Here is a 7,496-nt window from a genome sequence, read left to right as displayed (position 1 = left end):
ACAGCGGGGTGATCCATGGAGCAGTTCCCAAATAGGCTTCAGAGTTAAAGCAAGGCAGCAGAATATAGAGAAGAGAAGAATAGCAGGAAAAGAGCGAGAGAAGAATAGCAGTAAAAGAGTGAGAGAAGAATAGCAGGAAAAGAGAGAGAGCCCTCAATCGTATACGGTCCACCATCTCCTCGGTCCACAGGCATTTCACTTGCAGGCCAATCCTATACATTGCATGTGCACATTTTCTCACACAATGTCCAACAATGTCCACATCACAGTACATCTCTGCAACAGACTGTATCTCCAAGACTCTGGAAACGGATGGGTAGAGAGCACTGTGGGTAAGAGGAAAACATGTGTTTATAATCTGCATAGCTGCATATACCTCAGAGAAAACATGTGTGTATACTCTGCATAGCTGCATATACCTCAGAGAAAACATGTGTGTAATACTCTGCATAGCTGCATATACCTCAGAGAAAACATGTGTTTATAATCTGCATAGCGAAGGTTATCCGATAACCCTAGTTATATGATTGCCGTAGCTTTCTGCTTCGCCTATGGGATGTCATCGTGCACGTACGCACACCTACTTGAAACTTCTCACATGCACCTTCCATCTGTCCGACCACGCCCACCTCCGGCCAGCTTATAGCCCAGGTGTGGCGGTCAACTCCCCCTTCTGAGTCTGAATTTCAATGAAACACAGCCAAGGGTCCTCAGGGATGCGTGTAAAGCAGAAAGCTACGCCAATCATATAACTAGGGTTATCGGATAACCTTCGTTATATTTCATTGGCTACGCTTTCTGCTTCGCCAATGGGACAATGGGCGAAGCAGGGCGCGAAGACCTGACAAATGCACCCCTGAGGTCCCCTTCAAGACCTATCAGAAAAAACACGATGTGGGGTCCCGGACCCCTCACCCCTTCCTAACAAGGAGCGGAGGGCAGGACTCCGACCATGCGTAGTGGGAGGCAGTTACCCAAAAACGCACAAAGTGAGTAGATGAGGACCAAGGTCCCCCCCCCCCCCCCCCAGGGCCACCGTGCTACTCACCGAGCCGAGCGCCGAGAGAGGGAGTGCGCATGTGCTTGACCGACGAGTCACAGAGGGTGCCACGGGGGCCAGCTGTCCTGTGACGGTATGTCTGCCCCACCCATTCTTACACCGGCCTGCCGAGGCAGCCGCCAGTGAGCTTCCCAGGAATGCTGGGGCCTACAGGTGACCAGCACAGCAGAGCATGGCTGACACCTGGTGGACACTAGGTTAATACTGACCCCGCCTGGCGCGGCCAGGATGAGTCCTGTGTCCCCTAGCGCAGCTGCCCCCGTAAGAACAGACAAGGGGCGTGCGTTTTGGCCATAAGTCACAGGGGTGCTAGAGGGACTGACCGCCCGAGAGCAGCACTCTACTGCCCCCCCCCCCCCCCCCCTGCCCTGTTACCCTTCCTCGGGGGTCTCCGGCCACGTCTAACCAGACGAGCCCTCTCACAGAGCCCCCCAGGGATTACAGGAACCTACAGGCTGACCAATACCTTAGTAAGAGCAAGGCTCGACTGTCTGCCTGGAAGAGGGGAACCTATTTAAAAAAAACCTCCTCCCCATCTGTACGCATGGAAAACACTGTTTCATGCCGTTCTGACAGATCCGGGGGCGCGCCCGGTTCTCAACGGCAGTGTTGACAAACACCCGGAACCCGGAATCACTGACCTCCAACTACCAACACGTTAGGCTGTAGGGGGGGCAGAAATAGGCCCACTACCCCCCACCGTATTGGCCCGGCACCCCATGTTCAAGGGGAGCCGGCGAAGTCCGCCACGTGAGATGTGACACGAACCAGTGGCCGAGGACCCACATCAATGATTGACTAACCAATTGAAAATTACTTTTTCATTCTTAACTTAACAGATTGGAGAGCGGGTACCCCACCGCACGCTTAATACACACAGCTGTTAAAAACGATCAGAGATGTGGAACTCAGTCTAAAAACTCTACTCGTCATCCACCATACACAAGTCTGGGGAAAAACACAGCACAGTACCACTGTGCGTTCTTCCCCCCTACACCCGGATGACAAGCAGGGCCACAGTGTGGTCAGACGTCATCCCCCTTTTCAGCAGGAGGGAGGGCTGTCTAGCAGCCCACACCGAGGATGGGAACCTTCACCATGTCTCCTCTTAAAATCAACCGATCGGGAGACACGTGTGGTATGGGTCTGAACCCCCCCAGGCAGATCCCCAACTAGTTCCCATTACTGGGACCGGAAAATGTACCTATTTTGCCCACAAAATTCAGAATTAACCAATTTTGCCTGGCCATCGCAGCTGCGGCACCTGCTTCATCACAGCAGAGCCAGTAACAGCGCAAGACGAAAAAGAGCCTTGAGTAAAAACTTGAACCGGGGAAGTGCGCACGCAACTCCCCCGGTTGCTAACGCCAGAGCTAGCGAAGGTCCCCATATATCCGCCGGGTAGCGGGGAACCCCCTTTATGCAAATACAGATATGTAAATACAGACATGTAAATACAGATACGTAACTACAGCCCAGGCGGCAAACATGGCGGCAGGCCATTCTGCCCGGGTGGGACTTCTACGTACACGTCACTACGTGAGGAACATAGCGATGTCCCTCCCCTGTTTAACATACAAGTGACACCCGAGTTACACTTGTCACCATGTTTCAAAACGCCAGGCTCTGCCACGCCGAAAGAGAAACACCCCCTTGGAGAGCTTTCTCTCTTCAGACAGTATCATATCACAACATGTACGAACAGACCCAGTCGGTTAAAAAACCTGCTGAGTCGAGAGACATATAATACGTCACCACCTACCTTCTCCCAGCAGGAGTGGCAACGCGGCGTCCTGCTTGGCTCATCACATCAGGCCTTCTCCCGAGGGAGAGGACTGAAAGATCATATAACATATGAATAGATTGTAAAGGACCCCCCCTTAGGTATAACGCTGGTCCCAATTTGAAAAAATGGGACCAGGCACCGCCAGCCTGCCTCCGGGCTGAGCACCACCGGAAACATATAGATATAATATAATATAAAAATAATATAGACGGTGGGGTCGCTGACAAATCTAGTACATCAGACAGTCAGAAAAAAGACCTGTCAATGAAAAAAGGCACACGACATGCTACCATTGTACCTCCCCACAGGAGAGGTAAAATGGCATTAACCCTTTCTCATTCTCCGCCATGCGTAATCTGCCAATGACGTCTTACAGCGTCTTTGAGATCAATATTTCAAATTTCTGTCATGGTATTCATATTTCACCCACGGATCCTTGACTGGTGCTGTAGATCTCCGCTCAACTCTCCACCGCTTCAATACCGCCACCTGGTGGCCGATCGGCGAGTTGCAACCGGATGTTGATAATTGTGACGCCGGTGTGTCTCCCTATTCCGTCCGGCCTCCATCTTGACACACTGGATATCGATCCGTTGCCATAACTCAATAAACAACATTATTTGGACATATAGTATTATACAACCTGGAAATGGATCACATAGATCAACATCCCATAATAGCGATCTTTTTGCTCCACGCTCATCACCCAACGGTAAGAGGAGACTGGGGTGAGTTTCAGCGTTTTTGATTATTATTATCCATACAAACTGTTCTGATCTATATATCACCCATACTACATGAATCATTTAACGTCGGTCATTGCATTATAAACGACCCCCCCCCCTCCGGTCACCAGCAGATGATGAGTCATGACGTTTAATCTGGCGTCAATCGCTATCAAACTGCATTTGATGATCTAATATATGCATACATGGCTATAACTCACGTTCTATGAAATACAGCAGAAAACAATAAAAACATATTTATACTCTAGACAGTATTTTTGTATGAATGTGTGAATGAAAAAGTAAAACGTTCCTACATCCTGAACGATAGATAATTGATGTTGAATGGGCCATAGTAATGTCAATTTAGCAATACAATTTAAAAAGTTATAGCCCTGCAAAGAAGGTAAACATCTCCATAGACAAATAGTGCTGGCAGAGAGGCTACAAGGATGAGAATAAGCTCCGGCAGATAAAGGGTTAAGCTGTCGGGAATCATACCAGGTATATTCTCATGGGGGATATGACTAAAACGTCATACCACAACACACATGATTAGGTTCAAGGCCCCCGCCAAGTGTAACGCCAGTTCCAAGTCTTTAACTCCAAGAAGTTACTTCTATTCTGCATTGAACATTGTACATACTGAACACTTGTGTCTACGTACGTGACTTCCATTTTTTACATTCTATTTTTTACATGCTATACTTATTTTATTTCATACTTATCTTTTTTGTCTAGCACAGTCTCTGGAGCGTAACAGAAAGAAGCATTTTGTATAAAAGTATTCTGTATTTCTGTATGACAACTATTAAAGAAACTTGAAACTAATAGAAAGAAAGGAAGGAATGGAAGTTCTCCGGGCTAAACGCCAGGAGGTAGCGGGGTCAAATCACATTACAACAATAATAGGACGGTGGGGCACTGACGAAATCCAGCACATCAGGCAGTCATTTTTCTTCCCTGAAAAGGACCCGCCAACAGAAAAGGCACGAGACCTGCCCCCATTTTACATCCCCCAGGAGAGGTAACATGGCGTCAAGCTGTCGATAATCATGTCAGGCATATTCCCATGGGGGATATGACTAAAACGTCACATCACAACACACATGATTAGCTTCAAAGGCCCCCGCCAATTGCAACGCCAGGTCCAAGTTTTCAATAGAAAAGATGGGACCCCAAGCACCGCTCACAGTTCTCCGGGCTAAACGCCAGGAGGCAGCGGGTTCAAATCGTATTACAATAATAATAGGATGGAGGGCCACTGACCAAATCCAGCACATCAGACAGCCATTTTTCTTTTCTGAAAAAGGACCCGCTGACGGAAAAAGCATGAGACATGTCAGGCATATTCCCATGGGGGATATGACTAAAACGTCATACCACAACACACATGATTAGATTCAAAGGACCCCCACCAAGTGTAATGCCAGTACCAAATCTTCAATAGACAAAATGGAACTTCAAACACCGCTCGCTGTTCTCTGGGCTAAACGCCAGGAGGCAGCAGGATCAAATCATATTACAACAATAATAGGCGTGGGGGGGTCACTGGACGAACATACCATACAACAGTCAGTTAAAAACCCTGTTGATAAAAAGACATGCAAAAACGCCTACCACCTACCTTTTCAACCCCAGGGGAATAATCGTGGTGCACCCATTGTCTGGCACCACATCAGACATGGTAAATGGTTTTGAATCTACCATATATATATATATGCCTAAATCCATAAATCCTTGTTCAAACAGGTGATGCAGGGCGCGAGCCAGCATGAAATATATTGATTGAAAATCGTATTTACAATATACCATATATACATACATATATGTCTAAATCCATAATTCCCCGTCATCGTGACATAACACGAGTGGGAAGAGTGGACACAGCCCCTCTGCGCTTCACCTTGTTCAAACAGGTGATACAGGGCGCGAGCCAGCATGAAATATATTGATTGAAAATCGTATGAACAGATTGCAGAATGGGTACAATGCAGTACGCCTCAATACACACAATTGTTAGGTGGATGCAGACCAGGGAAATACATTATAGTCTTATTTACCCCAGTGTACCCCATTTACGATATACCATATACATATATATACATATAAAGTCTAAACCCATAATTCCCCGTCGTCGTGACATAACACGAGTGGGGAGTGTGACACACTGCATGGCCCTGTGGTGCTTCACCTTGTTCAAACAGGTGATGTAAGGCGCGAGCCAGCATGAAATATAATATTGATTGAAAATCGTATTAACAGATTGCAGAATGGGTACAATGCAGTACACCTCAATACACACAATTGTTAGGGGAATGCAGACCAGGGAAGACATTATAGTCTTATTTACCCCAGCGTACCCCATTTTCAACCATATATACCCCATATTTTACCATATATATATACATATATAAATATATGTCTAAACTAGTGCTGTCAGAAAAATGTATCTAATTAATTACAGGATTTGTAATTAATTAATCGAATTAATCGCATTTTTATCGCATAACCATTTTAGGCCTGATATTTTATATTCAATAATCATATTTCAAATGGCATGTGTCCAGATGGCAGAATTCAGTACTGTATCTACAAAACCTTCAGTTTAATCATCTTTTATTTATTCATTTGCTTGGATTTTTCAGGTCTTGTACATTTTAGCATGGTGTTATTCACAGATAATTTTTTTTTACTGATATTCTCATTTGGTTCATTACAATTTACTCAAGCCTAGTAACAGATACAATATTTCTGACACTGGGAATACATTCCCTGAGATCCATAGATGTCCCTAGAATCAGATACCAAGAACAGTCTGTAAATGTGTATTCTACGTTCTTATGGAATTAATTTAATTTGCTGTGTAATTAATTAATCTAATTAACGCGATAAACTGACAGCCCTAGTCTAAACATATAATTCCCCGTTGTCGTGAGACATAACACGGGGGGAAACCAGGCTGTCGCTACTCCTTTGAAAGTGCGGTCAGCGGTCACAAGAAAAAACAGAGCATTTAAGCCGGTAGAGGATAAAACAGACAGCAGAAATGACAGGGCGGTCATCCATTTATCCCGAGAGAGAACACACCTCAGGTTACACAAGCACGCACACACCTGGGGCTTCTGATGTACACCTGCCGCTGGCCACGCTCCTCTTTTTCTTGGGTGAAGACACCAAGCTCTTCTGGACGGCTCTCCACAAAGCACGTACAAATGACACAAAACTGCCGGCTCTATAGAGCGGTCTTACACTTTTATAAACAAACAAGCATTATACGCAGACACCTCCGTTTCTGGCTACATGTTGCGGCTCCCTCTGTACCTGGCGAGGGCGGGTCCCAGGGAACACCACTGCTCTGGGATTCCCTCTGACGCGCCTCTCTTGATGACGCGCTCCGCCACGTCCAGCCTGCAATTAACCCGATCACGCCACACTGGAGTAAAAAGGCATTTGGAGGGGAGCACGCAAGGGAAGACAAACAAGTCTTTCCCTGGCTCGACAGCCTGTCCACCGGCCGCGCCATAGCATACCGGCAGTCCTTCGACAAGGAATTGCCGGTCTGCTAGAAAAAACTCCATAACGAGCAGCGGCACCGCAAGCGCTTCCCTTTCCGAACGCGCCGGGGAAGTCCTGAAAAAAGGACTTTGTGGAATATCCTTACAACTCTTACCTAACTAACTAACTAAAACTTTATATTTCCAATACTGCCGAAGGCCTGTGAGCGCAACGTTTCGTTGAACTAATGAGGAAAGGGGAGTTGACCGCCACACCTGGGCTTTAAGCTGGCCGGAGTAGGGTGTGGTCGGACAGATGGAAGGTGCATGTGAGAAGTTTCAAGTAGGTGCGCGTACGTGCGCAAGGACATCCCATAGGCGAAGCAGAAAGCGTAGCCAATGAAATATAACTGCATATACTTCAGAGA

Source organism: Notolepis coatsorum (genome assembly GCF_963971535.1).
Source record: "Notolepis coatsorum genome assembly, chromosome: 1".
NCBI classification, from domain to species: domain Eukaryota; kingdom Metazoa; phylum Chordata; class Actinopteri; order Aulopiformes; family Paralepididae; genus Notolepis; species Notolepis coatsorum.
This window is presented reverse-complemented; position numbering follows the sequence as displayed.